Here is a 10,654-nt window from a genome sequence, read left to right as displayed (position 1 = left end):
GAATATATTGCGCAACATCAAGCCCAAGCAGAAACCACCCAGCTGTTTGTGGTTAACAACCAGTTTAGGCCCAACTCCCACACTGACCCAAGCAAGGTGCAATGTCTACTTAAGAATGTAGCGGAATAGGAAACTTGAAAGGGCTCTCAGTTAAAAGCAAACTCATGTTTATCAAACTTGAAAGCATTTAGGACATCAGCACACAAGTCCCCCGGCACACACCGTGCCTTCAAACTGATTGTGACCTGATTAGACAATGGGTTCAAAATCAAATTAGCCTACAGCAAACAGGTGCTTGATTAAACAATGAGTGCAGGGACGAATCTAAGCTCTGAGCACACGAAGGTCTCAGGCACAAAATGCTGCTAGCACACACTTCAAGTAAATTGCATCTACCATGACGCACACATTCATAGGCCAAAGAATGCTCTGTCAGTAAGCATTGTCAGAAGTATAATGGAGAATGTGTAATTCTTTTTACATTGTTTTCTTGTAATATTATCTGTGTATTTTGTACCTGTACTTGTTTTGTCTCGCTTTTATGACTTTTGTCGAATAAAGCTGTTTGGATTGGATTGTAATTCTTTAGTTCAGGAATTCAGGGTTATAAGGTCACATGTGTTTGGGTGTTTTTTTATCATCTTAAATCTGTAACTTGCAAGTAAAATATTATTTACTATGTGTAATAAAGTATTGTACTGATTTGTATAAAATGCCTGTCTACGAACGGGCATTTGAGAAAAACCCCAGAGGTAGCATGAGCAGGGCTGAAGTGCATCCCGTAGTGTTTTTCTCCCTGACACAACAGTTAGTGAATACTGCCTTTGCATTGTCAAGAAGAGTCTGTGTTTTTATTCCAGTATTGGGAGTTTTGTCACCCCGCAACAACCTAAAAACTTTGAATCAACAGTTACGTACAATTAATTTATTAAAAGAACTAGGTCTGAGTGTTATGTTGTTGATGGTTTTTCAACTTCTACATCAATTATGAGATCTCATTAGGACATGGTGGCTTAGGACACCTGTACAATAATCAAACAAAATAGACCATATACAAAATTAGATGATGGTGCCCATGAATGAAGGTTGCTAAATATATAATTATAATTTTTGTGTAGTTCACAGACAGTACCCACACGACTTGGCTATGGAGCTCAAATCAATGACAGTAAAAATTATATGTATGAGCTAATCAATTGACAGCGTGCACCCGAATGAAAGGAATCCAATGAAGAGTAACTTAGATAGTGGTGAGATTGGTACCATAAAGGTGAATTGGGAAAAGGAGCGACTTAGGCCCGATGCCGACTTAATGTTATTCAGGAGTTCTAGGATTGTACAGAGGTCATGACGCACGACCTTTGGGCCTACAAACACACAATTTCTGAATACAGTGAAACAACATGGTTCATTTCGTCTGAAGGGATACCTCAGGTGCCTTCCATCATACAATATTTTGCAGCTTCTGGTTCTATAACTAGGGCAAAAAAGAGAGGTGATAACAGGCATTCTGGTGAATGCCAAGACCCACTGTTAAAGAATCCTAGTGATTTGCAGGCACCCATGGTATTCTGTATACATTTTCCTGTTGTTACGGTTTTAAATGCCTCCCATCCAAATAAAGAAGAGATTGTAGTACCCGCATTTGTTTCAACGTTGGTGGTAAAGCTTTCTTCTATGAAGAGACTAGCATGCAATGTAATATGATGTGCAGTTTGTGAGGGTGAGCAATAGGAATATTTTTTCCAGGCTGGATTTCTTACTTGCCATACAAGAAACCCTATATTAGGATGAGTCTCCCTGCCTTGTCCCCTTCAGTTGAAATTTGCTGGAAAGGGGTACCTGGTCTCCCCCTGATGTGTAAACCTCTGGCATAGGTGGAGTGTACAAGCACGATCTCTCCATCTCTTTAGTACTCATGACTCCTCTGACCCTATAAATGTAATGTGACCTCCTCAAAGTCTAATAAAAGCATATATACTGTGTATTCTTTTGTACATTGTGTCAATTCCCTGGCTTTTCCAGGCCATGTTGTTTGTTGGAACTATCCCAGTGTGAGTGGGAGTACCATGGAATCCAAGTGAACTGCTTTGTAGGTACCAGAATGATGGTATTCAGCCATATTACAGGGACCCTGTATTGTGCTTACAATTCTAACTTGCAGCTGCGTCTGACTCTGTAAACTACACATCTCCCCTCCCCAGTGCCAGATGTCAACACCCAAAAGCTCTAACTGAATTGTTATCTTAATAAATGTCATGCACCCCCTGGCTACAATCAGTAACCAGGAGTTAAGTGTTGGGGGTGGTGGGTGGAGTTCACAATCATGCATTGCTCTATGTCAAACCTCATGTGTATCTAGGAGTCTCTGGAATGCCGAAGAAGCCTGCAAGAACAATCACTCACAGCCCAGGTGAATGTGTTTGTAAGAGGTTACCCATCAAGGTGCAGCAAGTCAGTAATGCTGTGAACTATACAACTAGTCAGAATTAAGAAACCCCCGACCAGTAACCAGTATTGATGAAGCAAGCATATATCACACCTGTAAGAATTAAAAGCAATTTGTATAACAAAATAATCTCAATGGTTTTAGGGTTGCCTTATGTTATTCAAGTGCTGTATAGATTTCACTCATTAAAAATCAGTCTTGTCATGCATTTTATTATGGGGTTCATGCTGGAGGTCTTCCAACCCACTGTTATGACTGTGTCATAAGTATGTCACACAGCTTTACTGATAATGAAAAACTTATGGCAATACTACACAAAATCATCCTCAATTTTGGGGGTTACGTGTGGCAGGTGGTCTGACTCCTTACTTTTTAAAGAGGTTTCAGTGTCACCATCTCATGAGCTTAAGTCAATCTGCTGCAGAGCTGACGTGAGGTGGGCACAAAGACATGACGCAGCAGCCAGTGCAGCTCTCCTGTCCATGTGACTGTCCCGGTGACAGGGCGGCACCTGACCCAGATTGCTGCACCCCAGGGCACTGATGCTCCCTACCCAGATTATTGTGATGGGTGGGCAGGGTGTCAGGTCCGGCCTTTGCAGTACTTGGTAAGCCAGGCATCCTCGGTGTCAGTGAAAAAAAAGGAGCGTTGGTTTGCAATAAGCTTTTTTTTTAATATAGATTTGTTTATTACGTTTCACATTATAACATCAGACAGCAAATATGTTGTGCAGCAGGGACCGGTATTACTATCAAGACCAGCATATATTCTAGCAACCAAATGCAAAACTTAGACATTGCAGGTACATGCTAAGGTTGATGGGCAAATGTCGGAGAAACCAATGGCTGCAACAGGGGTGGAGTGGAAGTTTCAGTATGACAAACAGGGGCGGCTCCTCCTTAACGGCGGAGGAGCATTGTCTCACAGCCCAGCGCCAGCAGATGATAAATACAATGATAATAACACAATGTCATTATCATTTTATTTATGCTGTCTGAGCTTTACTATATGAATTGAGCGGGGTGGGGCCAGGCATGGCAGGGAGGAGGTGTAGTGTGCCCTTATGTGCGCATGTCGGTTCGGCCAGCCGTCTTAGATCGGCCCAACAGACATGCACCCTTATGTTTCCACGCAAAACCAAAGGCTGTGTTGCACAGCCTGGTTGGAGAAATGCCACAGGCCCCAATGCACTGTCTTGAGTGGCAAACGAGGCAGCTCAGAAAAATCCTGGTACTGCTTTCATAGCATGAGAGCAGCATCTGGATTGAGTGAGGAACCTGTGCCTTGAGGGCCTATCCCCTTCTGGCCCAATTTATTTATAAAATCTGTTTATTGGCATTTATTTTAACAAAATTCACAGTACACTTTGAGACCAGAGTAACTTACATAAGTAATAGAATCATTGGTATGTATCTAGCCAGGTGTATATTAGTTAATAGGAGCGGGTACATCACCTAATCTCTTATCAGCATTGAGGGCCTTTCAACTGAAACTGTGACCACAAAGTCCCCTTCGATATTATGTCACTGAGAGGCCTCCCCGTGGAAAGGCGCTAGTATTCCACCCACTCACCCCAAGTGTGTTTCCATAAACAGTTAGCAAACCATGGAATAATGGGGCAGAACATCAAATTCCCAGGTAAAACAACAACAGCAAAGTCCGGCTTATGATCTAGTAACCCCTGATTCTGTCCCCTGTTCCGACCCCCCACCCTGGTGTCCCTTATACAGACTGTTTGATCAACATTGTCACCTTTACTTTGCGTCCCACCTGAACAGCTAGGCCCTCAGTACAATACTTCATGCCTCACCCCTAGGCTGGCTGGTGTCTGGCCCCTCTCGGGGGGTGCCCCCATTGCGCTCCCGACAGATCACTGCGGGATCCCCGTCGAATCGCACCATGGCCTGTAAGAGTGCCTCCCACTGACTCTCCATTGGCGTCTTCCTAAGGCCTAGTGTTTCTTCCCTCAAGAGGGCCGTGCCCTCCGCCTTTGCCCACACTAGCAGTGAATCCCGCCATGCCCGCGTGTGGGGCAGATCAGTTGCCTTCCAGCGTTTATTGAGCAGTCGCTTTGCCACCACTAGCCCCAGGTCGATAAACCGAGAGGTGACTTACGTGGAGGGAGTTCTGTGAAAGAGGTGTAACAAATAGACCGGCCATTCGAACGGGATCTGGCACCCTATGCACCATTCGCCAGTACGAACCCAGTGCGGGACAGCTCCACAGCATGTGGACCAGTCCGGCATCCAGCTCCCCACAGCGGGGGCAGCCTGCATCCGTACGATGGAAATATGTGTTGACGGAATCGGGCGTGAGATACGCTCTGTGTAGAATAAAGAATTGTATTTGGCGAAAGCGCATATTCCGGGCCCTGCAGTACTCTGTCCCACTCCTTGTCGGTCATGGGCCGGGCCAAGTCCGCTTCCCACTTACGATGCAGCGGGGCCAAACTAATCGCTGCATGTGTACGTAGGGAGGCTGCGAACCACCGAATCATGTGTCTCCCGCGTCCCATTACATGGAAATATTGCATAGTGAGATGTTGTTCCGGTTCCTCTCTAAGATCACCCCATCGACTCGTTAGCGTCGTTATCAGTGACCGGTGACGAAGAAAGTGGCCGGGTGGTAACCCTGTCTCCTCCGCCAAGGAGGCGAATGGGAGGAGGACACTGTCCCGGTAAAGATCCCCCAGTGTGTGGATATCTGCCGTACGCCAGTCTGCAAGTTCAGCGGTACATAGCCCCCTATCCCCGCTAGGAGAACCCTCTATCGGTATAGCCGGGGCATTAGGGGTTTGGGTCCGAGTGAGATAGAGAGAACGGCGATAGCATTTGTAAGCCACCATCACGAGGAGGGGTACTGGCCTCGTCACCTTCGCGGCCGGGTGGAACAGTTTGATGATGTCAGCCAAGGGGGAGGGGGGTGCTGTAGTCGCCGTGTCATCTCGCCCTCTATCCGCTAACCACCGGGCTACCCACTGCAACTGCGCCGCTAGGTAATAATGTGCAAAGCACAGCATCGCAAGTCCCCGCTGGTCAGTAGGGAGGTATAGCTTGGGTAGCGCAACATTGCCCCATATAAAGTCCCGAAGTGATCGCTCAAGGGCTGCGAAGAAGGATGCCGGTATATAAATGGGCAAATTTGCGAAGTAGTACAAAAGCCGGGGCAAGATCACCATTTTGATTAAGGCGATTTGCCCCGTGACCGTGAGGGGAAGGGTGCCCCAAAACCGCATCTGAGTCCTGACCGCTGTCACCGTTTTGCCCAGATTGCCCTCCACGAGATCCGCCGGTTGCCGATATATCTGGATACCCAGATAACGGAAGGTATCTGGCTGCCATTTGACCGGCACGCCCCCAAGATGGAAGTGCGGGTCACGGGTTTCGGCTCGGAACGCATAGAGGCAAGACTTAGCAGCATTCACACGGAGACCTGAAAGAACGGCAAAGTCGGACAAGGTGCGCTCCAGTTCTATCGGGATGTGCGTCACATCTCTGACAAAGACCAGAAGGTCGTCCGCATAAAGCGATACCCGGTGTGTCGCATCACCCAGGGGGATGCCATCCGTCAGTACCCTGCAGAGCGTGGCAGCAAGAGGCTCTATTGGAAGCACAAACAGGAGGGGTGAGAGTGGGCACCCCTGCCTGGTACCACGGCCGATCGGGATGGCGTCGGAGATGTATGGCCCGGTTCTCACCCTCACCACAGGATTCTTGTAGAGGAGGGCCGCCATCTGAAGGAACCTGAGGCCCAACCCATAGTGTGACAGCGTCGCCACCAGGTACCCCCACTCTAGGCAGTCAAAGGCCTTTTCAAGATCTAGGACCAAAAAGCCCGCCCTAGGCCAGTGCTGCACACCATCAGTGGCCACCCGGAAAAACCGCCGCAAATTAAGAGAGGTGCTACGCTTAGGTACAAAACCGTTTTGGTCTCCGTGCACCAACACCGACACCGTTGGAGCCAGCCATTCCGCCAATACCTTGGCCAGGATTTTATAGTCCGCGTTAAGCAGGGCAAGGGGCGGTATGACCCTAAACTGGTAGGGTCTCGTCCAGGCTTAAGCAGGGAAACCAAGTAGGCCTCTCGCATGGAAGCGGGCAAGGTGCACTCTTCAAGGGCCGCAAGATAGAGAGCATGTAGCTTGGGCACTAGTGACTCCCGATAGGCCTTATAGTACTCCGCCGGAAGCCCGTCCGGCCCCGGCGCCTTTCCAGAAGCCAGAGAGGCCACCGCGTCTCCTATCTCCTCCACTGTGAGGGGGCATTCAAGTGACTCCTGGTGCTCAGCTGGGACTGTGGGTAGAAGGGCAGCCTCCAGAAACCGATCCAGATCCTGCGCCTGCCGGCGCCCCGTCGAACAATACAGAGCCGCATAGTGTGCCGTCAGTACCTCCCACTGCGTGTACACAAGCACCCCGTTGGGCCCACGAATAGAGTCTATCAGGGCATGCGCTGTCTCCTGCCTAAGCAGCCAGGCCAGTAACCGTCCTGCCCTGTCGGACGTGGCATGAACCCGGGCCGAATGAGCCACATAATTGTGAAATAGCAAGCGTTCAAGTAGCTCAGCATGGCGTGACCGGAGCCGCGCCAGCCGGACCGAGTCCCGGCCCCCACCCTCGCCATGGCGTTCGCACGAGTGGAGGCGAGACTCCAGGTCAGTGAGCGACAGTGCAAGCCGCCTACGGATATTCCACGACGCGCCCAAACAGTGTCCCCTAATGGTGGATTTATGCGCGTCCCACTCCGTCAGCTCGCGACTCGCCAACCCCTCGTTCAGTTCAAAGAACTGCTCGATCGCCGTGCCTAGGGAAGCGCAAAATTCGGCATCCTCCAGGGCTGGCGACTGAAGTCGCCACGTAGGGTCGGGGGGCCGACCGGGGTCCCTTCAAAGATGCAATCTAAGAGGATTATGATCCGAGTGGGTCCGGACCAAATATTCTGCCTGGTCTATCAGGGAAGTCAGGGAGTGGGAGCCCACCACCCTGTCAAGACGGACGTGAAGGTCATGCACCACCGAATAGTACGAATAGATGCGGTCACCGGGATGCACGCTGCGCCACATATCAAACAATGCCCAGCGCGACAGCCAGTCGGTAAGGCTCCTCGCATTCGAAACCGCCTGCGTGTTTCGGAGAGGCGGGAAGGACCTATCTAGGTGTGTATCAAGGACTGAGTTAAAGTCCCCACCCAGTAGCCAGAGAAGGCCCGCATATGGTGCCAGTACCGCGGACAGATGATCCAAGAATGACGGCTGCTCAACGTTTGGGGCGTACAGAGAGCCTAGTAGTATGTGCTGGCCATTAAGCCTCCCACGGACCAAGGTGTATCGCCCCGTGGGGTCAACCACTACTTCTGTGCATGTAAACGGCGTGCCCGCCCTCACCCAAATCAGTGTGCCGCGGGCGTGTGCGGAGTATATGGTCCCAAAGAGCTGGCCCCTCCAACGAGTGTGAATCCGATCGAGCTCAGGCTGTGTCATATGGGTCTCTTGAAGGAGGGCGATGGCTGCCTTATGCCGCTGCAGATAGGCAAAAACAGAATACCGACGCTCTGGCGTGTGCATACCCCGTATGTTCCATGTGATTACGTCAGTATCAGCCATCTAGAGCAATCAAGGACTGTATGGGCCTCGGGGCCAGGGTCGGATCGGTCAAGGGGGAAGACCCAGGTTCTGAGTGTCATGCCGATATGTTGCAACGAAAAGTCTAACAAAATAACTTTGGTGTGCTGCTGGGCGCACCTAATAAAAATCAAGAACTGTGTGACTGTCAGGGCAAACCCCCAAATGGGCATTCGTCCAAACTACAAGCCAAACGCTTATGGAATAAAACTAAACCAGGTGATGGCTAACGGGTGCGCGGTGCGGCTGTAACTAACGCAAACTGCTGTTTCACTGCGTTACCCCTACATTCGCCATATGTGCCTTCTATGATGCGGATAGTGCTGAGCATGTGCGAGCGGTTGAACTGTGCCTACCTACACCGCTCGCCACTGACCTCGCGTAACTTGTGAGCCCCCCCCGTGAGCTGCGCTTCCCGCCACCCCATTGACCTGAGGCATCCCAACTGGCTTGTGTATGCCAACACACGGCACTACACCACGTCAAACAGAGGAATAAGAAGACCAACAGACACCACGGTACACAGTCCCACTCATGTCACCCCACGCGCCAGTACGCGCCGCCACCCCAACACACTAAGCTCACACAATGTGGTCGGCAGTTTGGGGTGTCACCACTGGCAGTATTTGATCGTCCGAGAGCATGGTAGATGGGGAAGACGATCTACTAGTCTCAGGTTCACTATACTTACGAACTGCCACGTCCCCCTGGCTGCTCGCAGACCCCAAGGTTGCCACCGCCTCCAGGGTTCAGCTGACGCTCCAGGCGCATCTTCTCCGGACTGGGTGCCAAAGCAGGGCCCAACCCCACATCCCTGCGGGTCTCCCTCCGCCGCCGCGGCCTTCTCTCCTGCTGTCCGCCAGCTCTCAGGTCTGGGGGCCTCTGGCCTCTGTGCAGCCTCGTTTCCTCCAGCCAGTCCCAAACGTCTGATGGGGCGTCGAAGAATCGGGTCCCCTCCTTTGTGACCACCCTGAGGCGCGACGGGAACAGCAGTGAATATGGAATCTTCAGCTCGCGCAGCTGGCGCTTCACTGCCAGATAGTTGCTCCTCCACTTCTGGACCGTCGCCGTGTAGTCCAGAAAAAACATCACTTGACCACCGCCCACCGCGATGGCGTCCAGCTTCCTGGCCTCACGAAGCACCACGTCCCTGTCTCGATAATTGAGGAGTCTGAAAAGGAAGGGTCGCGGCCGAGCCCCGGGAATAGGTCTCCGCGCCGGGACCCTGTGCGCCCGCTCCACTACGAACTGTGGGGAAAGCACCCCCGAAGAAGAATGTCCCGCAGCCATCCCTCGACAAACTGTTCCGGTTTCCGCCCCTCCTCGCCTTCCGGGAGGCCCACCACTCGAACATTGTGGCGCCGAGAGCAGCCTTCCGCGTCCTCGGCCCGATCCTCCAGGGTATGGACACGGTCGATCAGGTCCTGTAAGGTTATAGTGTGGTTGCGCACCACAGGCTGGTCGTCCTGGAGCGTTTGGCGTTGTTGAGCAATGGAGTTCACTAACTTGCGGTGGTCCGCGTGGAGGAGGGTGAAATCAACTGTGACTTTATCGATTCGAGACTCCAAGGAAGCCCTAGTCTGCTCCAAGGTGGTGCCCAGCCGGTCCACTGCCGCCAGCATGGTGTCCATTTTGGCCTCAAGTGTTGTCGCCGGTGAGTCCATGCCTCCGCCAGGACGTCCCGGCGCAGAACCGGGGCCCTCCGCCCGCGACCGACCCTCATTCGGCTTGTTCCGCAACCGACCCATAGCCAACTGTTGTGCTGACGGCATTCGCTGACCACCCAAAGCACTTGTCAGGCAATCTCAACCCCCGGCCCCGTCTCGCCGGGGTATAGGAGAGTCAACACCACCCTCCCACCACCGGTGTGGGGGAGGGGGAGTGAGGAGGGAGGGGGTCACGGAATCCTCTCGATAGCTGCCGCGGCCACCGTCTAACAAATGTCTTCTGTCCGATGCCTCCAGGCGCCCGAGGCCATCAAACCGCCTCGTATTGTTCTCACAATATGTCAGTGCCCCCCGCCAGGCGTCTCTCCTCAGCCCTGACACTTGTGCCTCGCATCAACCAGGTCCAACAATGATCCACCTCCGCTACTGGCGCTCACCGCTCCTGGGCTGCTAGCAAGTGGTGTCACCACCAGCTTGGCAGCGACCGCATCGCAGCCCGAGCGGCTCCACAGTCTCGGCTATGCCTGGGCCCACCACTCCTATTTATAAGAAACAAGGTCCCATTCAATTAAGGATAGGTATAGTATCACAATTTTCCAATCAAGAATTGGATTATATGCTTTATTCAATTCAAAAATGATTTGGATATAATACAATTACTACGAAACAAAAATATATACGTGGTGAAATAAGTGAGCAGCCCGTGAGTTGTAAAAAGGAAATCAGCCGATTTCCTAACCGCAGGCAAGTGACTTAAAATGTGACTTCTTGTGTTTGTGAAATAAAGATTATTGAAAGTCACAATTGATCAGCATCTCGTACTCAAATAATAATTACAATGTATCATCAAGAGATTAGAGATGTGAGTCGACCACGTTTAGATCCCCAAGGAAGTGGTGGGATCTCTTCAGGACTAACC

Source organism: Triturus cristatus, chromosome 8, assembly GCF_964204655.1.
Source record: "Triturus cristatus chromosome 8, aTriCri1.1, whole genome shotgun sequence".
NCBI lineage: Eukaryota > Metazoa > Chordata > Amphibia > Caudata > Salamandridae > Triturus > Triturus cristatus.
The sequence above is the reverse complement of the archived record's forward strand: the minus strand, read 5'-3'. Positions refer to the sequence as shown.